This window comes from Phycodurus eques, chromosome 2, assembly GCF_024500275.1.
Source record: "Phycodurus eques isolate BA_2022a chromosome 2, UOR_Pequ_1.1, whole genome shotgun sequence".
In the NCBI taxonomy this organism is placed as follows: domain Eukaryota; kingdom Metazoa; phylum Chordata; class Actinopteri; order Syngnathiformes; family Syngnathidae; genus Phycodurus; species Phycodurus eques.
The window spans coordinates 30,776,732-30,804,139 of NC_084526.1; the positions used below are offsets into that span (position 1 = coordinate 30,776,732).

Here is a 27,408-nt window from a genome sequence, read left to right on the forward strand (position 1 = left end):
ATGTTTTTTTTTTTAGAATATTATATATATATATTTTGGAATATATTCCGCTGGGACGTCACAGGGCTTTCACTGGTAATCAAAAAGGGCTACGTTAATGAAGAACACTGTAAGAAGACTATAAATTCAACAATATATTTATTTTGTAGTTTTCATAGTTGTGGAATTGCACTGTATCTTACTAAGAGGTGTTTTTGATGTTTTAACGCTCCTAAATAACGTAATCAACACACAACAGCTCAAAACAGAGCAATTCGATTTTACTGAGCATAATCTACACACATTACACATCTTATTCTGTATTTCAGGTTTATCTAATTGTGTGCCCTTTAAGTGAAAATCCATATGCTTTAATATGATGTTGGTCTCCGCTTTTGCAGCTGTAACAGCTTCAACTCTTGTGGGAAGGCTTTCAACAAGGTTTAGGAGTGAGTTAATGAGAATTTTTGCCCATTCTTCCAGGAGCATATTGGTGAGGTCACACACTCATGTTGGACGAGAAGGCCTTGTGGAAAACATTCCCAGAATAGTTTAAGATGTTACAATTGCAGAGGGTGGACCGATGTCATACTAAACCCTATGGATTAAGAATAGGATGTCAATTAAATTTGTATCTGAGTCGAGTCGAAACAGGTGAGCGAATACTTTTGGCAATATAGTGTATCTAGACTAGTCGCTAATCATGTGTTCTTGGCATGAGGAGGGGGCAGAACCCACTTGCTGCAACAGACTAGTGTGCTGAATGAAAGTAGTCAGTTACCTTAATTGATTTAAACTGTCGTCTCTTTCTGAATGCACAGCTTTAGCAAGTGGAGGAGCCCCAGTAAAGGGTAAAAAAGCAAGACTCCAGAACAATTGAACAATTTTCAAAATTTTTGGGCCCACACTTTCAAAATGGAAGGAGAGCAGTCAATTATTCCACCGCTCAGGAAGATGTCTGTGATTATTTGTAAACATCACAAAGTACCACCTTGCTGAAACCGCTGCTGTGGTGGGCCCATGAGGAGGACAGGTTGCTCCATTTGGCCAAGTTGTGCAAACCTTACGTAGCTGTCCCAGCAGCAAACAGACCGAGCGAGATTTTTTTCTGCCTAAAATTTTTTTTTGTAATGTATATGTACCATCTGAATTTGATGTATTAGCTGTTCATTGTCTATGTATATAGATTATTGCTATGCATTCCCCCCTGCTGTGATTTTTTTCCAACTATAGTATTGTACTGAATATCAATGATGTCAACTGCGACTAGTCGAATGGACTCCAGCTTTCAGCACATTAGTGCTGACTTAAAAAACAAAAAATCGTAATTATGATGCATTGTATTTATGGCAAATGAGAGGTTTAGGTTTTTGCTGAGCATACTGCATCTGTTAAAAAAGTCAATCCATCTGCTTGACTGCGGTAACCTGGGCGTGCTGTGGGGGAGACAGCTAGGAGATAACCCACACTGTCAGGTGAGAGACAATGAGAAAGGCGCCACTTGGAAAATGCCACCTGTCTGTCACAAAAACAGAGAGCTGTTCACACAGACAAAATTGAAAAAAAGATTATCACATTGTCATTCATTATTTTTGGTTAAACTGAATGTTTAGCTTGAGCCAATTGTTTTACCAGAATAAATTATTATTATTATTTTTTTTAAATATAAAATTTGCAGGCAGTGCTGGGTAAATGATATTTTTCTCAGAAGAATCAAAATGGATTTAGAGCTGTTTGGAAAATAGATTTTCTTAGATATTGCACCCTAAGGGTGGCAGTGATGAATCCGTGAGAATCCGTGCAATAAAACATATCTGAGATTCAATATGGGCCTGAAAAGTTGAGGACCCATTTTAGACCAGCCAGTTTGGAATTGAGGGCTGGTTGCTCAAGAAATGTTGGGCTGTTTCCTGAGCGCTTAGGAAAATTGCTCTGTTCTCACAGTCCTCTGAAATCACTCCCTTGATGCTTGTTCATAGGTTGAAGGTGTATGTGTGTAAGTGTGGGAATCAAAGCGTTATCCACATACAGAACAATATTTGGAAAAAACAACAACATTACAATATTTTTACAATGATACCAATAATACCACTACTCTGGTGTTCTGCAGTGAAAATAGTGGGGAAAATAATGTCTACAGTATGTAGCTGAATAAATTAAACCTTCTTTCAAAGTAATCATACATAGCAATAAAAAAGTGATGATTTCAGGCCACTTAAAACGTGATTACCACGATTACCACGTGATATTACACTAGTGATACCACTAGTGTAATTCACATAAAAATAGGAATGAAAGATATTTGATTTTTTTTTTTTATTAGATCAGAAAAGCCTATTTACTTGGAGAACGTAACAGCAACATTATTGATATCTGATATCTTTTCATTATTATTTTTATTACAGACACAATTCTTTACATTAAGAAAGCAAAGAATCAGTTTTAAGGGCCATAAGGGGGATTTACACAGAGCCTTGTATTCTGATTAGAATCGGGTTAGCAGCCCAAACCAAAAGTAAATCCTCCATATAAACACCTCAATTGGAATAAACAGGCCGAATCTGAATGGAATTTCATTTGGCTTCACAGAAGTGGTATATTCCTTTTGCCAAACCGATCAGAAGTGAATTTTGATCATGTAAACCGTGAATCAGAATGGTGCCGGGCTGTACTCAGTCTGCGCATGCTCTGTCTTGACGTAACTGTGTGGTGATGTCATCGTTTACGCTCGTAAATATGGCGGCCTCCAACCAGAGCTCGTAATTGACGGAGATCGTATTTTTAAGTACTTATAACTTGTTTTTATCAAGCGGTTGTTTTAATAAAAGTGTAAAAACAATCCCTACTACTGTGGTAAATAGACGACTGACTTCCATCTTGATAAATGACGTGACGTTTACTTCGATGTTAGCCTGTCACACGGCTGTTCTGATTAATTGTAATGGACATGCATAAACCTGATTGGAATAGGTTACATCACATGTAAACAATTGACCAGAGATCTTCAATTGAAATAAATTCAATCATAATGACAAAAAGGTCTGCATGTAAACCCTGCTATAGAGGCCTTTACCATAGATGCCAGCTCAACCGTATGGTTGACCAATAAACTCTTGCTACACATATGAGATGAAGATGTAAATTGTCATTGTGGTAAAATTGCCTATTTTATGGAGGATGCGGTGCAGGCTCCGCACCACACAGTGATGCAGTTGGTCAAGATGCTCTCTATGGTCCCTCTGTAGAACGAGCACAAGATGGTGGTCGGGGCTCTTGCTCTTCTCAGCTTGCGCAGGAAGTAGAGACGCTGGTGAGCTTTCTTGGCCAGTGATGAGGTGTTGCTGGTTCAGGAGAGGTCTTATGTGATGTGCACTCCCAGGAACTTGGTGCTGCACACTCTCTCCACCGCAGCACCGTTGATGTTCAGGGGAGCATGCTGGGAGTGCTCTCTCCTAAAGTCCACAACAATACCCTTATTTTTTTCCACATTTAGGGAGAGATTGTGGTTCGTGCACCACCCAGCCAGGCGGCTCACCTCACTCCTGTAGTCTGTCTTGTCCCCGTTGCTGTTGAGACCCACCACAGTTGTGTGCAAATTTGATAAAGAGGTTGGAGCTGTATGTCGGTGTCAGCAGAGTGAAGAGGAGGGGACTCAACACACAACCTTGAGTGGCCCCCGTGTTCAGAGTGATGGTGCTGGATGTGTTGCTGCCAACCGGTACTGCCTGCGGTCTCCCTATCAGAAAGTCCAGCAGCCAGTTGCACATCGAAGTGTTGAGCCCCAGCTCGTCCAATGTGTGTTGTCCTCAGTTGTTGAGGGATAATGGTATTGAATGCTGAGCTAAAGTCTATGAACAGCAGTCCGACATGAGTCATTAGAGTCCAGGTGTGTGAGGGCAGAGTGGAGGGTGGTGGAGACGGCGTCATCGGTTTACCAGTTGGACTGATATGCAAACTGGAAGGGGTCCAAGGAGGGGGTGGGGGGCTGGGGCACTTGATGTGGTGCATGACTAACCGCTCGAAGCACTTCATCAGAATGGGAGTGAGTACTACTGGACGGTAGTCATTGAGGCAGGAGGGAGACGACGTCTTCTGGACCGAGATGATTGTGATGGCTTTGAAGCATGTGAGGACAACACCTTGACTCACGGAGGTGTTAAAGATGTCTGGGAAGACATCTGTGAGTTCAGCTGCACAGTCCCTCAGAACACGACCAGGCATGTTATCAGGACCCGGGGCTTTTCGTGTGTTGATCCAGTCGAGAGATCTTTTCACGCTGTCCCGGGTCAGTGTCAGCAGTTGATCACCAGGAGGGGGTGGAGTCTTGTGTGCTGTTGTGCGCCTCAAAGCAAGCAAAAAAGTAATTTAGCAGGGGGATGGAGCTGTTGCAGGTCTGTGGTGAGGGTTTATAGTCCGTAATGGTCTGACTACCACGCCACAGACTCCTGGTGTCACTGCTGTCACTGAAGCGGTGGGGCGATCTTCCTGGAGTACTTTTCTTGGCTTCCCCGATGCCGCGAGACAAATTGGCCGTGGCTGTCCTCAGGCCTTCCTCATCCCCAGATCTAAAAGCGTTGCAGACCTTCAGTAGTCTGTAGACCTACCCCGACAGCCTCACAGTTGTAGGTGAAGCAATGCAAACGAGAGCGTTGACATTCCCTAACAATACATGTTGGACCAAAATATTTAAAAAAAATTGTAAATGGAAGGGAAAATACAGTAAATGAGAAAGAAAGAAAGAAAGAAAGAAAGAAAGAAAGAAAGAAAGAAAGAAAGAAAATAGAAAGTGAGTCGAAGCTACTGCAATACAATAAGCTGCTGACTCTCAGCGCCCAGAAGTGTCTCACCCTGACTGTATTACTGAAAAGTTGCTTTCGATTGTTCAAAAAATATCCATCCATCCATCCATCCATTTTCTGAGCCGTTTCTCCTCACTAGGGTTGCGGGCGTGCTGGAGCCTATCCCAGCTATCATCGGGCAGGAGGAGGGGTATACCCTGAACTGGTTGCCAGCCAATCTCAGGGCACACACAAACAAACAACCATTCGCACTCACATTCACACCTACGGGCAATTTAAAGTTGTCAATTAACCTACCATGCATGTTTTTGGGATGTGGTAGGAAACCGGAGTGCCCGGGGAAAACCCACGCAGGCACGGGGAGAACATGCAAACTCCACACGGGCGGGGCCATGGATTGAACCCCGGTCCTCAGAACTGTGAGGCAGACGCTCTAACCAGTCGTCTAACGTGCTGCTGTTAAAAAAATATGAATATGAATATCCATCCATCCATCCATTTTCTGAGCCGCTTCTCCTCACTAGGGTCGCGGGCGTGCTGGAGCCTATCCCAGCTGTCATCGGGCAGGAGGCGGGGTACACCCTGAACTGGTTGCCAGCCAATCGCAGGGCACATACAAACAAACAACCATTCACACTCACAGTAACACCTACGGGCAATTTAGAGTCTCCAATTAATGAATGTTTTTGGGATGTGGGAGGAAACCGGAGTGCCCGGAGAAAACCCACACAGGGACGGGGAGAACATGCAAACTCCACACAGGCGGGGCCGGGGATTGAACCCGGGTCCTCAGAACTGTGAGGCTGACGCTCTAACCAGTCGGCTAACGTGCTGCTGTTCAAAAAATATGAATATGAATACCATTTGGAGAAATAAAAGATATTCTTACAACTGAGGTAGTATCAATCTTCCTTCAAAGTCTCTTAAAAAACAGGTAGACACATAAAGCTATTTTTCCAAATGTGAGAGCAATGTTTTTCTCTTGGGAGTCAATTTCTTTACGTGTCTACCCTTCATCGACTTCTGTGGTGAGGCTACGAGGAGTCAAGTGCACATCACATGCTTGCTGTATGGGAATCGTCTGGTGGATATCTGTCTCTTTGGGATTAGCCATTTTAGTATTCAAACCAAGAAGAGAGAACAAGCGCAGTGGGACAGCGACCATTTGAATAATTGAAGAGACTCCGTGGCACTGGAAGATCCTCTCACTTCTTTACACTCTCTGTCGCCACCATATTTCCCCTTCCTTCTATTTTCCAGTCTAGCCGCTTGAAGTTTGTTCCAGAAAGCAGTCTGGGACTTGTGCAAGCACAGCGGCGCAACCAACAATCCCAGTGGAACGCTGGTAAGAGATAGAAGGAAGAAGGAAAATAGAGTGACTTCACAGCACATATTTTGACAGACGAGAGGATAGCGACCTAAAATGAGGTATAAAAGAGCCAACTAAATCCTACTCTCTCTCTTTTACATGTTTAACAATTAAACAGAGCTTTTCACTTTGATTAATATGACAGACAAAACCCAGGATGTCAAATAAAGTTTGAGGGCAAAACATTTTTGATTGAATTGGATAACATAGCTTGTTTAAAATTTTTTTTTAAAAAAAGCTTTTTTTTTGGTTTTATTTTAATTTTTCTTTTTTTTGCACAGAACGCTAAGAATTTAGTGAATTGAAAATAAAAGATTTTGCTCGTCATGTAACTTTTCCTTGTAAGAAAATTATGGCACACATTGCCCATCTGGCAGTGCTTAGATTTAGAGCAGCAATGTAATGTTTGCAAGAGTTTTATAAGCTTCTGTCGGGATCAAATTTGAAAGTAATTAAACACAGATGGGTTACAAAATGAAGGGAAACCTACAGTGGGTACGGAAAGTTTTCAGACCCCCTTAAATTTTTCACTCTTTGTTATAGTGCAGCCATTTGTTAAAATCATGTAAATTCATTTTTCCTCATTAATGTACACACAGCACCCCATGTTGACAGAAAAAAACAGAATTGTTGAAATATTTGCTGATTTATTAAAAAAGAAAAACTGAAATATCACAGCCATAAGTATTCAGACCCTCTGCTGTGACACTCATATATTTAACTCAGGTGCTGTCCATTTCTTCTGGTCATCCTTAAAATGGTTAGGTGTAGGTTTGGAGTCCAGCTGTGTTTGATTATACTGATTGGACTTCATTAGGAAAGCCACACACCTGTCTATATAAGACCATGCAGCTCACAGTGCATGTCACAGCAAATGAGAATCATGAGGTCAAAGGAACTGCCTGAAGAGCTCAGAGACAGAATTGTGGCAAGGCACAGATCTGGCCATGGTTACAAAAAAAAATTCTGCTGCACTTAAGGTTCCTAAGAGCACAGTGCCTTCCATAATCCTGAAATGGAAGAGGTTTGGGACGATCAGGACCCTTCCTAGAGTTGGCCGTCCAGCCAAACTGAGTAATTAGTTGTCATGAGTGCTTTGCAGGGTTGACGTGTTGGAGTCTAGCAGCTGCATCATCCTAATTACGCCTGACTACTCTTAAGACCCTGTGGGACTCCAATTTGTCGCTCTATGTCGAGTTCGTAGCCTAGCTACCTTGTCCACCTTTTGCTTCCCGAAGACCTCGTCATTTTATCTCAAACCCATTCTTGGTCTTTGTCCCCAGTCTGCCATCAATCACAGCCTTCATGACGTCGCCCACGTCGGCTGCAGCTGATGGTAGAATGTAAAAAAAATAACTGTAGTTTCCTAACGCCCGATCTTATTTTAAATTAGTAGAGTTAGGATATGCTTCCATTCCTCTTTTGCTGTGGCTCAACTCAACATTTAGATAACCTTTATGAGAGTTCATGGCTTAGTCACAGACTTTCCAAAAAGTGTTATATTTATCTTTCATAAATGTGGGAATTTAATTGCACTGAAATGTACCAAACAGTGAACTTTATGTTGCCTGGCCGCGAGCTCAGCAACCCTAAACTTCTGATCCTATAATCACCCCTGATCTCCACAATTGAGTACTCCATAGTTCTGAGTCTTAAGTATCTATATAGAGTACAGTACCTACGAGTCATTATACCTCACAGTTCTGAGGTTCAGGGTTTAAATCTTGACTCCAGGCCCCCAAGTGTGAAGTTTGCCTGTCCATGAAGTTTGCCTTTTTCTGGGTAGGACTACTTTGGTTTCCTCCTACATTCCCAAAACATACCTTACTTAAACTGAAGACTCCAATTTGTTCATGAGTGTGAATGGAACGTGAGTGTGATTGACTCTGTGTCCATATGTGCTGTGTGACTGCCTGGTGGCCAGTTCAGGGTGAACCAAAGTCAGCATGGATAGTTCCAGGTCTAAGGAGGACAAGCAGTATCGAACATAGATGTACATATACAAGCATGTAGTTTTAATACAAAACCCAAACATATCTAAAGTTTGTGCTTTCTAATATGGACCACATTATTAGGTAAACCTGCAGACGTTAAATAGACCCAATACAACTATAGAATAATAAAGGCCTTATTTATATAAGACTGTCATAGAGATGAATTAAACAATATACAGATGTGTTCAATATTCATTTCTAATATGCTGACTGAATGAATCCATGGATGGCGTTTTAGAGGTTTTGATTGGAGACTCACGCCTGTAGATGGCAACCATACCTCATCAACTATTTCTTCACACGCGCGCGCGCACAGGCTTTGTGCGTTAATGCCATTGATCCCTGATAATTGACGACCGCTGTGTGATTTAAATGACCAGATGGACGCGCAGGCAAAGCGGTCCAAGTTAAAGTGGTCCCTGGGCGAGGCGCACACTTCCAGTCTGCTTGTCCGGCTCACGTAACTCCCCACGCGCGCTTCCAAAAGCCGTGCTCGTGGTTGCGCGCACACGCCCCCCTCCCCTTCCCTCCCCAAATGTGGCCACATTTGTCCTGTCCCAGCCGTGATGCTTGCAGTGGGGATTTTGCGAGGTTTTCCCCTCCCTTCCGAACCTTGCTCTGCTCCCATCAGCAATGCCTTCAAGAGTTCATTGTCACATTTGTCTGCTAAACCAGTAAAGTGCGGGGGTGATTAGAGGAAACGGACAAAACCTAAATACTCCAATTTTTGTTCGTGTGTATGTGGGTTTGCGCATGTATCGTCTTTTTTTCCCCCCCCAACGAGGAACCTGCCAGTGGGAGTCCGTTTTGGGCTTGACTGGGTAACAAGAGCGCCATCACAGACTCGATGCCCCCCACACCATCATCTGAAACTCTGCAGGATCTCTTCCCCCCCCCCCCCCCCCCCACCCCCCCCCCCTCTTAGTCCAGATCGGAATATCTTCAGGTCGTCGTCCCGCTGACAGTGCTGGTGCCGATCCATAGACGGGCTCATCACCATTCAAGGGAACGAGTGGGGTGGCGTGCATCGTAGATTCACGCAACTCCCCCCCCCCCCCCCCCCCCTCCCACACACACCCGCCAATGTTTGGCATTTTTCACAGGCGAGCATTCTGACTTGTGATCGAGAGGGAGACTCGGACTGCCGCAGCTCCCCCCAAAAAAAGCTTCTCTCACATGGAGATTTGCGCCTCGTTCGCACTGCACAGCTTCCAAAACGGGGACCAGGGCCCTGCCGGTTTTCCCCTCAACGCTCCCACTTTGTATTCACTCGATAAAATGCGTAAGTATTTGATTGCATTCTCTGAGATTCACCCCACGTCCGGTGTGTTCCGCACGGATCGTGTCATGTCTCCGGTTGCAATGCGGAAAACGGGGCACTTCAACCTAATACTTGAATGTATGGTAATATACTTCTTCTTTTTTTTTTTTTTTTTTTTTTTGGGACGCCTTGCTACGTCCATTTTCATCCCCGTGTGCTTTTATGATATCTGCCGCATCCGCTAGTGCGTGCGTATGCGTGCATGTGTACGTGTATGTGAATGTGTGTCGTTCGGACGTATAGATTATGCTCGCTGTAGATACAATGTAGATATGATCGGTGCGGTGGGGAGCTATGCAACAAATTGCTGGTTTGAGCGCTTGCTGGAGGCAGTACGGACGTGTGAGACTCCTTGTTGCCAACAGGACATCAGTGCTCGAAGAGACGTACGTCATATGGTAATTCAAATTCTGTTCAGGTATTCTCAGCATACACGTTTGCAGCACAAAAAAAAAAAAAAAAAATAGCGCAGGGTTTTGGCCAGACGCGAAAGCGCTCTGGAACTGGAGTGTGACATCTTGTAAAAGCTTAAAATCAAGCTTTATTTTCACTGAATCTACACGTGCAAACCTGTGTGCACAGTATTTCTTTTGCCCCCCTATGTATCCTGTTTTCCCCCAGCATGCCGTCTCGATGTGGTGGTGCAACTCAAGCAGAAATGAAGCTCCCATCTTTCTTAACACTCCAACACAGGGTGGATGTTAGAAATACTCAGCGTTAGTTGGGCCAATCGGCTTAAAGAATGGATAGGAACAATTTGTCAGTAAGAAACAAAATACTGAAAAGGCTTGTTTGTAGGTTGGTGTGAAGGGGCTTCATTAGGAATAAACATCACACAATAAACCTGCACGACTTTGTCCTCAAGTGTACACTTCTGAATCCACAGCCTGCGCATTAAGTCTACGATCCAGAAAACAATGTGCATTCCACGTACTCTACACATTTACACAATACAGGAGCTGCTCGGTTTATGACAGTTTCAAACCTACGGTGGCAACGAAACCCAAATTAGTAGGCAAATCAGAACGTGGCGTACTCTATCACTAACCTACGCTAACACAATAGCGAAGTCATAAAAGTAGTAAATATTAGTATGAAAAACACTTCCACACCATACATAAAAAAACCCAATTAATTAAAAAGCATTACAGCAGTAAGTGAGTGTGCCTTTTTGTGTCACGCCATGACATATTCTCACGCTGCTGCTATCGCAACGGCATTCAATGTACAGTACTCCAATATCTTCGAGGCTTCATTCACCGGATCACATTCTCATTCTCCCAATGATACCATGGAGAGAAATTAAGATAATTTACACACTGATGACACAGCATCAGGGGAAACAGGGGCTTTTGTATGTCTATATGACTGAGGATGACGCCAGCCAGCCATGTCCATTACTAGATGTCCTCTACCCATCATATTTTCCGATTATTTTCGATGTTCGTCCAGCAACGGGATATCAGTCGTAATCGACATTTTAACATTTTGACCAAGAAAAAGGGATGACATACTCTTTTTATACATAAATTTAAACTGGCTCATTTGGCTTCAGAAATGAAGACTGAAAAAGTCAGAAATTAATCAGATAGAATTTTAGCACATAAACAAATTTTTTTCATTTAGTAATATAAGTAAATATAATTTGGCATCTCGATAGTGAAATAATAATGTGCTTTACTGTTTATTTTTTTGTAAAACAATACATAGGAAAATTATCATCATTTCGGCATTCAAAGCATTACTTGCAAATAAAAGAGTGTCAGGCATCCGTTGTATACTGTCAAACAAATAGCTGGCTTCCTTATTGAGTAACTGTACTTAAGAGGAGCAAAATATTAGAATTATTTCTCTGTACATTGAAGTGCGGTTTTATATCGCTGCAGCTTACAACTACATTAATAAACATATCGTTAAAATAATATTGAGGTGTTACAATTAATTGATTAATCGACAACTAATAGATCATCAAATTAATCAACTTTTTTGATAATCAAATCATTGTTGAGAGCCATTGTTTAACTTTGTCCAAATCCTCTGATTTCAGCCCCTCAACAGTAAATATTCTCTGATTTCTGTCATCCTTCATGAAAACAGACTGATTACCTTTTGCGTTTCAAGGTCAGAGGTTTTCTTGATAACTCGAAAACCCCTTTACAAACCACTTCTCCTATTTCAAAGGGATTATACAGCAGATACACAGCAGTTAAATCGATAAATATGATGCAGAATGCGCCTTCTGCTTTTTGCATCCAGCGCCTTCCGGTCTTCGGCTCTATCCAGCGCTGTGACGTAACACGAGCCAAACAGCCTGTTCATTCGACGTTGTGTGCTATTGTTCCATGCTGTTGTTCCCGTCCTTGTATGATTTAACAATGTCACGATGGTTTATTGAGTGGCATTTGGTCGTACAAATGGTTCAAGGCAGTGGCAAGAGTTTTTTTTTTATGGCTTTCCAAGTGAAAAAAGAATACGTTACCAGTGGATAGCCAAAGTCACTCGACAGGGGAAGAAACGTGGTCAGCTATGGGTGCCTAGCAAGCATTCCAAACTGTGCCGATCACTTTGAACCGGCATGTTTTGAGAAAGACTTAGCAGAAAGCATTGGATACAGAGGTAGAGGCTGAAACCAGCTGCGGTACCAACTATTTTTCCTACGGTCATCGGGACCTCAACCGCCAGCAAGAGAACTAAATCTCGCAGCCGTCTCGGTGCTGCGGCAAAGCGGTGCAGACAAGAGGTGAGGATTTCCTTGTATATACCTACGACACTATTATGGTTTCTATGCACTGGGCAGTAGGAAAAAAAAGACCCACGCAATACGTTTTAGTACTATCGTCTGTACGTTTGCCTAGATGACAAGCCAACAGACACAGCAAAGATTTTCTGTGCGGCATGTTATAACGCTACTCGAGGCACACAATATTTAGGAATACTGCATACTATGTAAAAGCTTGTGCCGTGTCACTGAAACATATTAATATATAATACGTATAGTCGTGCTAAAAAATATTGGCACCCCTAGGGTGCCATTATTTCAAGCCATGACTGTATAAAAAGACATGCCTTTGACATACCGTCACATGGAGCCAGTGGCCACTCTCCTTTTCTGTTGTACAGCTGCTACTTGGCTGCTCGTCTTCGTCACTGTCAGGTTCCGACCTCCTGATCGACTCAAACATGTACGGTTTGACGATGCCAAGTTCAGTTAGGTGCTCCTGTACGTCGAAATCCTCCTCCTCCTCCTATTCCAACACGTTGCTCGCCATTGCGTATAGAGTGTAGTGCGCTGTGTTTGTCAATTGCAACGTCACTTCTGGTAGCCCTTGTGGTGGATAGAGTAACCACACCGCGGTGTCTTGAGCTTCGGGGATGTTCGGGGAGGACTCAATATGCGCCATAAAAACAACATTGTTAGCTAAACAATGGTTGAAAACTTGCTGGAAGTTATGTGCATGTATTACATAACATATAAACAATGCAAATATCAATTTTAACTGACCCCATAACATCTTTGTCATCTGACCTTTACTCAAAATAAGACATTTTCGAACATCATTCCACTTTGGAAAACAATGAACATTTTTCTTTAGTGTCTGACATGTTATGGACCAAACCAATAACTCAATCATAATCAATTCATGGGAAAAATAATAGTCAGTTTAGTCTATTATGGAAATAATCATTATTTGCAGTTGTAATATGAATAGCGTGCAATTGACATGTCGATGAGCTGGAGCAGCCTCAGAAGTGTATATCAAACTAGTAGCCCTTCACATTGATCAGTACCCAAAAAGTAGCTCACAATTGCAAAAAGGTTGGTGATTAAAACATCCCTCCCTCTCATGTCATATTTCTCAATCTTTCTTCATTTGGTTTTGTTCAATCATTAAACAATACAAGATACAAGCGGATACAAACGGCCGAAATGAGTTTCCTCCGCATGGTGTCCGGGCTCTCCCTTAGAGATATGGTGAGAAGCTCGGTCATCCGGGAGGATCTCAGAGTAAAGCCGCTGCTCATTCACATTGAGAGGAGCCAGATGAGGTGGCTGTGGCATCTGATTCGGATGCCTCCCGGACGCCTCCCTGGTGGGGTGTTCCGGGCACGTACCACCGCGAGGAGACCCCGGGGACGACCCAGGACACGCTGGAGAGACTACATCTTTCGGCTGGCCTGGGAACGCCTCGGGATCCCCCCGGAAGAGATGGATGAAGTTGCTGGCGAGAGGGAAGTCTGGGCGTCCTTGCTAAAGCTACTGCCCCCGCGACCCGACCTCGGATAAGCGGTAGAAAATGGATGGATGGATGGATTAAACAATACCAAATAAACAACAATAATCCTAAATAGTAATCAGAAAAACATATTTTAAAATAAAATAATGCAAAATAATGTTGTATTTGTTCCTTCAATTAATTGATGGAATAATCGACAGACCAATCAATTCTAAAAATATTTGATAGTGATCAATATACTGCTAACATTGCCAATGAATTCTTATTTATTTCTTATTGTTGTATTCATTATTATCACTGTCATTTTCAGTAATTCATTGAAGGGGTGGGGCATAGGCTAATGCCACACAGAATTTTGGTAATTGGACATTGTAGGTTTTGGCATTTACCTACCCGTTAAGGGATCGAAAAGCTGCAAAGCACGGCAGGACCAGTGACTACATCAGCTTTGACAGAATTCACCATGGGAAACAAGGTCCTGGGCAAAACTATATCTCTTCATGCATGGCATGCATGAAGTCAACCACTGACTCACCTCGATGAAAAGTGACTCATTCAGTATCCAAAGCTTTTCCTTCCCTAGTTTTTGTTCTTGCACAACCCACTGGGTAGAAAGGCAAAAAATGACGTCTAATCGTGGCTTGATGGGACACAGTTCCTCTTTTGCTTGAAAAATTTCTGGTGACGGGTTGTCCTCTTAAACTTAGACATTTATGGTGAACTCAACAATAGAGTAAAGCGCTATTTATATATTCCCTAGTGATTGTGTCTGTCTACCATTGTTCTCTGTCATCATTGCCACCCACCTAATCCACATTCTTCAATCATCCAACATTATAGGTTGAATGCTGCAAATTGCAGCAGCAGCAGCAAAATGAAACACAACAGTCTGCCTTTTATTGAACCCATAGGTTCCTTGTTCGAACCACAGGAAATAAAATAATGAGAGGGGCCGTACCCAACCTTTTTTTTTTTTTTTTTTTAAACACAACACTAAGCATGGTGGGATGCTAATCACTGAGCAATTTCAAGGACCACTGGTACTAGGGAAAATAAGTGTTTCCTCTTGTCTTCTCAAATAACCTGCAAGGTGAATTCTGATCCTTAATTATCAGTAGCTTGGAGTGATGTACATGGCATTTTACTGTAGATGAGACGACATTAGAAAATGTATGTTGTGTGGGTTTTTACATATATACTATTGGATTAAAAATCATTTTTAGTTTTTAATTATCTGACTTCAATATACTTTATATCACCGTTACAGGTATTTAGAAAGGATATAAAGGTCTTCACATCCCTGTTCAAAGGACAGGTTTTTGTGATATATAATAAATAATAGACCGAGTAAATAATTTAAAAAAAACCTTCCCACCATTAATCTGACCTATAACATATATATATGGGAGATTGTTGTCACATGTACTAAACATCCAGTGCTTGCCAGAAATTCCTGCAGTTCCTACAATGTTGCTGTCGCTTGGCAGCCTCCCTGACCAGTTTTCATCTCGTTTTATCATTAAGTTTGGATGGCTGTCCAGCTCTCTGTAATGTCACTATTGTGCTGTATTATCTCCACTTGATGATTACTCTCTTCCATGGTAGTATATTTATAGTATAGTATATTTATCTGCCTTAGAAATTCTTTGGTACCCTTCTCCTGACTGATACATTTAAGAAATGAGATCCCTCTGCTATGGAAGCTCTCTACAAACCATGGCTTGTGCTGTAAGATGTGGCGACTAAAATGTCAGGAAAAACATACTAGAACAGCCACATTTTATTTGGGGTTAATCTAAAAACCTGGAGGTGGGGTTCGAAGGTGATTGCCTGGTGGCCGGGCCTGCACCCATGGGGCCCGGCCGGGCACAGCCATAAAGGGTAACATGGGTCCACCTTCCCATGGGCTCACCCCCTGTGGGAGGGGCCATAGGGGTCAGGTGCAGTGTGAGCTGGGTGGTGGCAGAAGGGAGGGACCTTGGCGATCAGATCCCCGTCTACAGAAGCTGGCTAAGGCGATGTGGAACATCACCTCTCTGGCAGGGAAGGAGCCCGAGCTGGTGTGTGAGGTTGAGAAGTTCCGACTACATATAGTCGGACTCGCCTCCACACACAGCTTGGGCTCTGGTACCAGTCCTCTCGAGAGCGGTTGGACTTTCTTCCACTCTGGAGTTGCCCAAGGTGAGAGGTGCTGAGTAGGTGTGGGTATACTTATTGCCCCCCGGCTTGGTGCCTGTTCATTAGGGTTCACCCCGGTGGATAAGAGGGTAGCCTCCCTTCGCCTTCGAGTGGGGGGGACGGGTCCTGACTGTTATTTGTGGCGATACATCAAACAGCAGTTCAGAGTACCCACCCTTTTGGAGTCTTTGGAGGGGGTCTGGAGAGTGCTGCCGCTGGGGACTTCATTGTTCTGCTGGGGGACTTCAAGGCTCACGTGGGCAATGACAGTGAGACCTGGAAGAACGTGATTGGGAGGAACGCTGGCAGTAAGTCGGATTAGTTTCCGGTGAGGGTTGTAGTCCACCAATGCTGCCAATGTCACCGATTCTGTTCATAACTTTTATGGACAGAATTTCTAGGCGCAGCTGATGTGTAGAGGGGATCCGGTTTGGTGGCCTCAGTATTGCATCTCTGCTTTTTGCAGAAGATGTGGTTCTGTTGGCTTCATCAAGACGTGATCTCAAACTCTCACTGGAGTGGTTAGCAGCTGAGTATGAAGCAGTTGGGATGAAAATCAGCACCTCCAAATCTGAGACCAAGGTCCTCAGTCGGAAAAGGGTGGTGTGCCCTCTCCAGGTCAGGGATGAGAACCTGCCCCCTGTCTTGTTCACGAGCTACTGCCTCCGCGACCCGACCTCGGCTCGGCGGATGAAAATTGATGGATGGTTCATCTAAAATTCTAATTCTAATTGTAAATGGTGTCATGTGTGTACTGACTCCAATTTAACAATTTGAACAATTCTGAACACAGCCACATCACCAGTTATAAGAGGGTATTCACACTTGTACAACCACAGTATCCAAGTTGTTTCGTTTCTCTTCCCCTCGTGAAAAAATATATATATTTTTTAATTCAATTGAGTTATACAGGTTGTAGGTAACACTAATGGTTAAAAAAAATGGTTATCCATTTGTCTCATTTTTGTACATCACAAAAAGCTGGCATATGAGGTGGTGTGTCTTGATTTATATATATTTTATTTTACACAAACAAAAAAAACATGTAAAAACATATGTCAGGCTGGTTGGCCATCACCAGTTTGTCAGTCTGCATCTGGAAGTCCTACAGGATCTTTCCCTGGTTGTTTTCAACCACCTTCTGTGGCGTCTGCTTAGTGTTTTTGTTTTTCTTAATCAGAAATACATCTTTGTTCATCCATCTATGTCAGTGTTATTTAGTGATAGGCAGAACAATTAAATGTTCTTCCATTCCATACATACATACATACACACACACCTACAATTACATCTTAATTTATTATGAATTAATCCATCTATCCATTTTCTGTCCCACTTATCCTCACTCGGGTCGACTAAATTTCAACCTCTCAACAACTAAAAATTCATTTTCTAAACACCCTGCTGCATCTCGCTTTTGATGGCAGCATCTTTGTAGGCTTTGCATTATAAAATGGCAGTTTTGTTTCCTCCGTTGTTATTGTCATATTGGCCGTCTGCATCTTTTTTTCTGTGATATTAAGATTGGTGATAGGAGTGGTGATAATTGATGTCTGCGGCTCTGTCCGAATAAAGTGGAAAGACACCATCCCTCCAGGCATGTGTGTTTTAACCCTTTTAAAACCACGGGGATCACTGGTGACACCGCGGCGGATGTGTATTTCAAATTACCGTAACTCCTCGCTACTTCGAGCAATTTTAATCATTCAATAGACAAAAAAAAAGACCTGGTGTTTTAATAAATACATCTATTATTATGGTGCTAAAAGGGTTAAGTAATACAAAAAAGTGTGTATTTGTGTATGAAGCTATAAGGTATGTTTCTGGGTGACATAGATAAGTGAGTGGGATGCAATTTGAGTTTAGCTTGACTTGAAGCCAACTCTTCTTTGAGCAACAATTCCTTGAAACTTTCCACCAGTGCTTATGAACGTGTTTTTCTCAAGTCGAGAGACACTCCATTTCGATGATTTGGGCTGCTTTGGTAAGAAATACAGTAAATCCAATATATTTCAGCCTGGAGAGACTTAGTGTACAATGTTGCATATTAAGTTACGTCTTTGTGCACCAGAAAGGGGATTATTCAGCGAATCCTGCTCTGTGTCATTCGTGAGTAGGCATTTCCAAACCAACTAATGTTGATGTGGTGATGACTAGAAAAGGCGGTTCCCTTGACTGTTCATTCACTGTACAAACCAGTGTGTCTTACTTAGAGTGGCACTGTTAATGTCATGATGACACATCCGCTGCTTTGACTGAAGGCCTCTCAGTCCTTTTTTTCTCTCTCTCATCACAAGTAAGGGCCTGTGATAGGAAGGCTACGGTCAGGCTTTTAGGTACACTGATGCTTGTGCCTCTTCAGCAGCCAACCACTTTTTGTGAATGCTTTAACTAGAGTCCTTGACAAATTCACTACAATTATACATTTTGGCAATAAGGCTCAAGTCAACTGATTATAAGCATGCATGGACTGTTTTCTGAAGTATAGCTGAATGCCACACACTACTACTCTGAACAATGCACAATCGCAACAAAATGTTCTGCTGTGAAGGCAATTATACAGCGGGTACGGAAAGTAGTCAGACCCCCTTAAATTTTTATATTGTAGCCATTTGCTAAAATCATTTAAGTATTTCTTTTCCACGGTAATGTACACACGCGACACGGTGATCGACTGGTTAGAGCGTCTACCTCACAGTTCTGAGGACCGGGGTTCAATCCCCGGCCCCGCCTGTGTGGAGTTCACACGTACTCCCCGTGACTGCGTGCGGTTTCCTCCCACATCCCAAAAACATGCATGGTAGGTTGATTGACAACTCTAAATTGCCTGTAGGTGTGAATGTGAGTGCAAATGGTTGTTTGTTTGTATGTGCTCTGCAATTGGCTGGCAACCAGTTCAGGGTGTACCCCGCCTTCTGCCCGATGATAGCTGGGATAGGCTCCAGCATGCCCGCGACCCTTGTGAGGAGAAGCGGCTCAGAAAATGGATGGATAGATAATGTACACACAGCACCCCGTATTAACAGAAAAAAAACAGAATTGTTGAAATTTTTGCAGATTTATTAAAGAAAACTGAAATATCACACAGCGCTAAGTATTCACACCCTTTGCTCAGTATTTAGTAGATGCACCCTTTTGAGCTAATACAGCCATGAGTCTTTTTGGGAATTGTGCAACACGTTTTTCACACCTGGATTTGGGGATCATCTGCCATTCCTCCTTGCAGATCCTCTACAGTTCTTGTCAGGTTGGATGGTGAACGTTTTCAGGTCTTTCCAGAGATTCTCAATTGGGTTTAAGTCAGGGCTCTGGCTGGGCAATTCAAAAACAGTCACAGAGTTGTTCTGAAACCACTCCTTCTGTATTTTAGCTGTGCGCTTGGGGTCATTGTCTTGTTGGAAGGTGAACCTTCCGCCCAGTCTAAGGTCCTGTGCACTCTGGAGAAGGTTTTCGTCCAGGATATTCCTGTACTTGGCCGCATTCATCTTTTCTTCGATTGCAACCAGTCGTCCTGTCCCTGCAGCTGAAAAACACACACACAGCATGATGCTGCCACCACCATGCTTCACTGTTGGGATTTTATTCGACAGGTGATGAGCAGTGCCTGGTTTATCCTCACATGCCACTTAGAATTAAGGCCAACAATTTCTATCTTGGTCTCATCAGAACAGAGACTCTTCTTTCTCACCATCTTGGAGTCTTTCAGGTGTTTTTTAGCTAACACCATGCGGGCTTTCATGTGTCTTGCACTAAGGAGAGGTTTCCGTCGGGCCACTCTGCCATAACTCTTTCTCCCATCTCCCGACTGCATGTCAGTAGCTCTTTGGGTTCTTCTTTACCTCTCTCACTAAGGCTCTTCTCCCCCATTTGCTCAGTTTGCCCGGACGGCCAGCTCTAGGAAGGGTTCTGATCGTCCCAAACCTCTTCCATTTCAGGATTATGGAGGCCACTGTGCTCTTAGGAACCTTAAGTGCAGCATAATTTTTTTTTTTTTTAACCTTGCCCAGATCTGTGCCTTGCCACAATTCTGTCTCTGAGCTTTTCAGTCAGTTCCTATGATCTCATGATTCTCATTTGCTCTGACATGCACTGTGAGCTGTAAGGTCTTATATAGACAGCGGTGTGGCTTTCCTAATCAAGTCCAATCAGCATAATCAAACACAGCTGGAGTCCAATGAAAGTGTAGAACCATTTTAAGGATGATCAGAAGAAAAGGACAGCACCCGAGTTAAATATATGAGTGTCACAGCAAAGGGTCTGAATACTTACGGCTGTGTGATATTTAAGTTTTTCTTTTTTTAATAAATCAGCAAAAATGCTAACAATTCCCACTGTATGATGTATGTCAGAGTCAGCTGTAAAGTTAAAATCAATCGTACAGTTAACAGTTACTGGTTTAAAAATTTGCTTCAAAAATAGTTAATAATCAGATGTAGTTATGATAAGATTCATCCATCCATTTTCAACACCGCTTATCCTGGTTAGGGTCCCTCGACGCTGGAGCCTATCCCAGCTGACTTCGGGCGAAAGGCGGACTACACCCTGAACTGGTCGCCAGTCAGTCGCAGGGCACATATGGACGCAGACAACCATTCGCACTCACATTCTGAACCCACGCTGCCTGCACCAAAGTCAGGCGAGTGTACCACTACACCATCAGTGACTTGATAAGATTTAAGTACAAAATAAATACAGACCCTTTTAGAGAAATATAAAAAAGTATGTGTCAGGAGTGTAGGAGACCTTGACTGGAATTATATTTGGCATTATTTGGCAAAAGGGCTTCATGATTTACAGTAAACATTTACTTTTATTGAATTTTTTCACTCGTTGCATAACATGCAATTTCACATTGAAACTCATTTTAAATTTCATGGTTCTTTATTTGAAAAATGTCCTAAATATATGCTGTGAAATGTACTATTGATTTACTGTGCACCAACATAAAGATTATCAAGAAACCAGAAAATACATTAGAGGCAATGAAAATGTATTCTTCGAAGTTAACTTTCCATACTTCAGTATTCTTGGAAATAAGACCTTGTTCCCACATGGCTACTTTAAGGTGGAATTCAGAGCTCTCGGATATGGATTCAAAAAACAAGTTGCAGCTGAAGAGGGTCAAAGCATGGAAAGCACTCAAGCAGCTTGTTGATATCTATTCACCAATACAGTCAATAGGTCCTTGGCCATTTAATAAATGTTTGGAACACATTCAGAAAGTAGGCAGTGAAGTGTGGAATTCACACAGCAGGAGAGGTTTGGAAAGTTTGAGGATTATTTCATTTATGCCCACATCAAAGAAACATAAGGGAGACAATTTTACAGTGTCTTACGCTTGTTCCAAATCTTTGACGAGTGGTTAGTAAGTCTGCCTCACAGTTCTGAGATTTGAGGTTTGAATATCTGCTTCCTGTGTGGGGTTTGCATGTTTTCCTTGAGCTTGCATGGCTTTTCTCCGGGTACTCCGGCTTCCTCCCAGATTTCAAAATTATTAATAATAATGAGTCAGCTGGGATGAACTCCAGCACGCCCGCGACCCTAGTAAGGATAAGCGGTACAGAAAATGGATGAATAATAATTGTAGACTCCAAATTGGCCTTATGCGACCAGTCCATGGTATATACCTCATCTCGCCCAAAGTCATTTTTTTCAGAAGCGCATTTGTGAGGGTACACACTAATTTTGGACGAGAAGGCCTTGCTTTCCGCTCTAACTCATCCAAAAGTGTTCTATAGGGTTTAGGTCAGGATTGTGCAGGCCAGTCAAGTTCATCCACATCAAACTCTCTCATCCATGCCTTTATTAACCTTAATTTGTGCACAGCCACAAAGTTGGAAATGTTCAACGTATTAACCCCTGAAATCCACTGAAATGAACCATGAATGCTTTAGAATACCAAGAGATTTTGTACAGTCGGACAGTTAGGGCATTACCACTTCCTGTTCCAACATGTCTGTGCAGCAGTGCACAAATCAAGGTCCATAAAGACATGGATGAGAGAATTTGGTATGCATGAACTTGACTAGCCTACACAGAGTCCTGCCCTCAACCCGAGAACACCTTTGGGATGAAGTAGAGCGGAGACTGAGAGCCAGGCCTTCTCATCCAACATCAGTGTGTGACCTCAAAGATATGCTCCAGGAAGAATGGGCAAAAAATCCCATAAACTCACTCCTAAACTTTGCAGAAAGCCTTCCCAAAGGAGTTGAGGCTGCTACAGCTGCAAAGGGTAGACCATATGGATTTAGACTGGGATATCACTTAAAATCGTACATGAGTCAAGGCAGGTGAGCGAATACTTTTGGCAATATAGTATATATGTCATGTACTGTCATTTGTGTCCAGGGACAGTGCCAGGGATTTTGGACCCTATGAAAAGAAATCTTACCAGGAAGCCCCCACCCCAACACCTGGCCACTCAGGGCAGTGGAACATTTTGATACTGTTTTACATAACACATAACACGCATTTTAATGATGTTTTTGACTATTCCCATAATTGTGAAAATAAAAATACGACAGTTACTTTGTGGACTAAGCACTGAAAATATAATGTATTATATTCTAATAATAGTAATAGTTTTATTCTTAAATTTTTTTTTTTCTCATTAATAATCAGTGTTCACCTCATTCCTCATTGGATACTTGGGCTTGTTCAGGTGGGGCGGGGGGACTGACAGACAGACAGCTGCTTTTCTTCTTGACATGTCTGTTCACAACATGCGTCATTTTTGACTGACTGAAGACGAGCAGAGGAGCTTTCTAACAAATACCCTGCATTGATTATTTAACTAAAACAACAGTGGAACATATAAATCTAGAGTTTTCTCCAGATATATGGACAATATGGGAAGAATAGTGTGATAGCTTATAAAGAATGAACAATGTTAGGAAAACACAACAGGTTACAGGTTTTCCACCACGTGAACGACTAACAGATCCATTTTTCCAATGGATAAAAATGGGTGACATATAGTAGTGTCAAGCTGTCTCTTCTTTCTCCTGGCTTCTTTTCTTTTCTTTCTTGACTCGTCCACTTTTGTGGCATTGTGGCGTCTCCGCCTTCACTCGCTGTCAGTGAAAAATGTGCACTTTGCAGGGTGGAGCAGGTAGACAGAATCATTTTTGCGAAAATAGAGAAGGGTAGATGTTTTGCGATATTTCCAAAACAAATACACGTAGTGCATTGTAAATAAAAAATGCAGTTGCTGTAATTGTACGAGTATTACAGAGTGTCATATTATTTTGTCAGGATTATAATTTTATGCGGGGTCTCTCTGGGCCCCTGTCAATCATGGGCCCTTAGAATCCCTCTCCTGTTTCTCCCATTTTCAGCGCCCCTGTTTGTGTCTGCCTAAAATTTTGGCATTGCAGCCTAAAGGAACTCTACTTGGAACTTGAGAAACATACAAAAGGCTTTCTCGTCTGTGTTTACAAAATGTAATGCTCTGTGGAATGAAACCAGAAGGTCGACCACAGCACGTGAAAGCGAATTGCAGTTTGTCCGAGCCAATCAGACCCATTTGAGCTCTCTGTTCCTCACTGTAGAAAGGGTTGTGGGCAATGAAAAGCAGGAGGGAGAAAACAATCCTCAATGTATTCACAACAAAGATGTAATTTGGCAGAAATCAAATTGTTTTTGCGGACTGAAACAGATTTTACCATTGCTGATAAATGTGGCTAAATCCACCTATTGAAGTTCAATGTAATCAGTTATCTGGTAATGCCGGAAATTTTTTAAATTTAAATTTTTTGACAATTGTGCAAAAAAAGATGCAGACTCCTTTAGCACTTAGAGCAGTTCGAATGACTAATATTGCAATAGTCCGGTGCAATGACCATTGTGCAAAGGGCGCCGAGACTTCAAGCGAGTAGTGCGATAATCTGGGACAATGTAGATTGTGCAAATGTTGCAGATACTCCTCAGTCAGTGTGCAAATGGAGCAGATGCTACTTTGGCATGAGTGGCCAGTATTGGTCAACAACAGATATGCAAATAGTGCAGCGTGGCGAGACTACTACAGTGAGTGCACGAGTAATATATCATTGGCCCGACAGAAATGTGACAACAAACTCAAGACAAAAAAATTGGCAGCATGTTGCAATGGAATTATAGGTTAGGTGTTTAAGGAGTTGATTGCAAGAGGGAAGAAGCTGTTGGAATGTCTGCTAGTTCTCGTTTGCATTGATCGGTAGCGCCTACCTGAGGTAAGGAACTGGAAGAGCTGGTCACCGGGATGTGGAGGGTCCGAGAGGATTTTGCACGCTCTTGTCTTAGTTCTGGCAGGGTGCAAGTCCTCAAGGGTGGGTTTAACTTGATGTGCACCCATGGGCGATATAAGCGAGCAACAGCAACAACTTGTATCTTCATTGTAGCCGACTAGTCACTAGCCACAAAGCCGAAAGTGAAAATTCTTGATGCACAGGGGAGGGAATTTGGACTAATAATGATTTGAGAGGCGGCACGGTGGACGACTGGTTAGCACATCTGCCTCACAGATGACTGAGGACTGGGGTTCAAATCCCAGCCCTGCCTGTGTGGAGTTTGCATGTTCTCCCCGTGCCTGCGTGGGTTTTCTCCGGGTACTCCGGTTTCCTCCCACATCCCAAAAACATGCGTGGTAGGTTGATTGAAGACTAAATTGCCCGTAGGTGTGAATGTGAGTGCGAATGGTTGTTTGTTTATATGTGCCCTGCGATTGGCTGGCGACCAGTTCAGGGTGTACCCCGCCTCCCGCCCGCAGAAAGCTGGAATAGGCTCTAGCACGCCCGCGACCCAAGTGAGGATAAGCGGAATGATTTGAAAGTCTCAACTAGGAATTTCCAATCTATGAGTTAGCAGTTGTTACTTTATAATGGCAGCACACTTCAAAAAATATAGAAAACAAATTATAAATAGTACTTTTAATGACTGCTTATAATTTTTACATTTCGTAATTACAACAACATATAGCATACATTATATACACAAATATTATATATATATATATATATATATATTTCACAATTTTGAATATATATATATATATATATATATATTTCACAATTTTGAATATATATATATATATATATATATTTCACAATTTTGAAATATATAAAATAAATATAGAAATATAGATAAATAAATATATGAAATATAGAAATATATATATTTTATATATATATATATATATATATATATATATATATATATATATATACACACACACACACACAGACACACGTTAATAATTTATGTAAATACATACATTAATATGAAACGCAAATGAGGTAATTGGCATGTTTCTCACATGGCCCATTTGGAAAGTAAATTGCTCAACCGTGATCGAGACGAGTGATTCCCAACCATTGTGCCGGGGCACATTAGTGTGCCGTGAGCTCTCTTCGGGTGTGCCGTGGGAAATTATAAAATTTTATTTAGTTGCTCAAAAAAGTATTTATTTACAAGAAATAATGTATCTTTGTTCATCCATTTATGCCAGTGAGGCATAGTGACAGACAGAACACATAAATGGTCTTCTATTAGATGGCAGGAAGTACATACAGTAATTGATATATCCACTTTTTGTGACATTTTTGTTTGTTGGTGTGCCGTGAGATTTTTCAGTTGTAAAATATGGGCCTTGGCTCCAGAAAGTTTGGAAATCACTGATCTAGACAATGCATTCTCATTAGAATTTAGTCGGAAATGTAAGAGTACTGAACTTGAACCTTACTTTTTTCGAGCGGCATGAGTGTTACTGCATTTGTGTAAGCTCTGCACACACAAACAACCAGTGACACTTTCCATTTTCCATACCACTTCTCCTCACTTGGGTCGTGGGCGAGCTGGGGCCTATCCGAGCTGACTCTGGGCGAAAGGCGGGGTCCCAGTCGTCAGTCAATCGCAGGACACATACAATTCACACTCTCATTCATACCTATGGGCAATTGAGAGTTTACAATGAACCTACCATGCAGGTTTTGGGGATGTAGGAAGAAACCGGAGTACTCTGAGAAAACCCACTCAGGCATAGGGAGAACATGCCAACTCCACAGAGGTGAGGCCAGATTTTAACCCGGGTCCTCAGAACTGTGAGGCAGATGTGCTAACACATCTTTCACCATGCCGCCATTGTATTTTTATACATATATATATATTTTCATTCAATTCAGTAAAAATAAATAAAAATATGAAAGTTTTTGAAGCCACAACAACAACAACAACTATCAGCTCTCGTACAAATCCCTATTAAATTAAGTTGGGAACAGACCCTATAGTGAATATTCCAAGAAAGTTGTCTCTCCATATCTTTTCTCTTAGTATGATCTGAAGTACGGTAAGTCTGAATACTAACTCTTACTTTAACTTACTTTACTAAACTTAACATGCTTGTCAATGTGAGGCTAAAAAGTGACCCCACCTTCATGACACCAAAATTCCGAGGTTGAATCCAAAGTTACCTCATTAATTCTCAAATCTTTCTGCATGATACAAACCCTAGGATAACAAAAGATCTGAAAGAAACGCCAGAAACTAAAAGGCAGCACACAACAAAAGATAGGTGGCAGTCGGGGAGCCAACTGGCTGGGAAATAAAAGTGAACACGGGTGGGGGGAACAAGGACTGCCAAGCAGCACACAGGTACAAATTATCAACAGGTAGCAGTAATCAACCTGGTATCCAACAAGAGAATGGTCATATGATAAAAGACGATGAAAGTTAGAAGCCACTAGTCACAAATCAAAATAACAGATGTACCCATCCTCACAAGGGTCGCGGGAGTGCTGGAGCCTATCCCAGCTGTCTTCGGGCAGGAGGCGTGGTACACCCTGAACTGGTCGCCAGCCAATCGCAGGGCACACATAAACAAACAACCATTCGCACTCACATTCACACCTACAGGCAATTTAGTGTCTTCAATGAACCTACCATGCATGTTTTTGGGATGTGGGAAGAAACCGGAGTACCCGGAGAAAACCCACCCAGGCACGGGGAGAACATGCAAACTTCACATAGGCGGGGCCGGGTACTGAACCCCGGTCCTCAGAACTGAGAGGCAGACGCTCTAACCAGTCGCCCACTGTGCCGCCCAGATGTACCCTATATAACCAAATATAATCCCTTGTCTAAAACAAACAGATTAGTTAAAATGGTGTGGGGGTTGAAGATGAGTCATCTTTAATCAACGGTCTTACTGATCAACCATATCAATTTCCACAGGGAACTATTGTGCATTCAAAATCAAAATAAAAAACTGAAAGGGTATTAATCTTACACAACCAAACCACAGAAAGAACAATAACCATTTGCTACAATAAGTCAGAACTCTGACCAGATCATCACTTCAAACTGCACAATCAAGACCAACGTCCAGCAAAGTCAGCCTTTTTATTTTCATTTGATGTGTCAAGTTTGAACCCAGTTGAGGTGAAAGCGATTCATTGGAAGGGCTTTTCCTCAAAGCTCCAGCAAATCACATTGTCTGCTATCAGCCTCAAATTTACTCTGCCTTACTGAGATATTCCCTCAGAGAATTTGGGATAATAGC

General features: G+C 42.3%; 1 protein-coding gene across 1 annotated transcript in view; it reads left to right on the plus strand.

The window, feature by feature from the left end:
- Positions 1-9,276: 9,276 nt before the first annotated feature.
- The window catches only part of LOC133416038 (leucine-rich repeat-containing protein 4C-like), a 74,670-nt gene continuing 56,538 nt past the window's right edge, over positions 9,277-27,408 (plus strand). The window contains exon 1 of the mRNA XM_061702666.1: positions 9,277-9,423. The gene's annotated coding sequence lies outside the window, so the exon portion shown is untranslated. The remainder of the gene's footprint in view (positions 9,424-27,408) is intronic.